Source organism: Hipposideros armiger, unplaced genomic scaffold (genome assembly GCF_001890085.2).
Source record: "Hipposideros armiger isolate ML-2016 unplaced genomic scaffold, ASM189008v1 scaffold_2, whole genome shotgun sequence".
NCBI classification, from domain to species: domain Eukaryota; kingdom Metazoa; phylum Chordata; class Mammalia; order Chiroptera; family Hipposideridae; genus Hipposideros; species Hipposideros armiger.
In genome coordinates, this window is record NW_017731352.1 from 5,557,715 (window position 1) to 5,558,699 (window position 985).

The window sequence follows — 985 nt, forward strand, 5'->3', positions numbered from 1 at the left end:
TGCCATGCCAAGATTTCGGACTTGCTAGGCCCCACAATTGTGTGAGCCATTCCTTAAAATCTATCTATCTATCTATCTATCTATCTATCTATCTATCTATCTATCTATCATCTATTATATCTACCGCCTATTGGTGCTGTTTCTTTGGAGAATCTTAACTAATACAGTGGGAGCAGGGGGCATTGAAGAAATGGTGTGAGATGATATTACCGAAATTTTACTGATGTTTTATCTTCCTGTTTTTTTTCTCCCCTTTGCTCACTCTTCAAGCCAAGCTGCTCAGTACTCAGTGCCCACTGCTTTAAGGCAGATGTAACAGAAAGAAATGACTCTTCCTGGCTTTAATTTCCAAAAGGCTAACAGCATTTGGGGGACTGTAGAGGACTCCGTTTTGAGCTAAAATATTTGGGAGGTATGGAATTTCAGAAGAGTAGTATTTCCCCTGGATTAGGAGCAATACCCCAGACGTGGAAAAGAAGGAGGGGAAATGAAGACGCCAGCAACGTTGTTGGCCCTGAAGATCCAATGGGAGGTGGGAGCTATGGATCAAGAGGAAGCAAGGCCCTGGCTAGGAAATGGCTGCGCCATGAGTCTATCTTTTCTTTCTTTTTTTTTTAAAGATTTTTATTGGGGAATTGGGGAATTGGAGCAGTGCTGGGAATTGGGGGAAGGGGAACAGACAAGTTGCTGTCGTTTTGTTCTTCAGTCTAGTTGTGGAGGACGTTGTTTCACTGGCCCAAGTTGGCATCCTCATTGCGCTCTTCCCTGGCGAGGCACATCAGTTGCCAGCTTCTGGACAGCCGCTCACTGCAGCTGCTGGCCACTCACGCTGGCTGCTGGCTACATACGGTAGCCCATGGCAACGCACTGCCACAGGGGCTACAGCCTAAGCCTTTGCCAGCAACTCACGGCAGCCCAGCTCCAGGTTGAGCTGTTGTTCAGCATCTTAGCTGTAGAGGGCAGTGTCACTGGCCCTCATATGTGG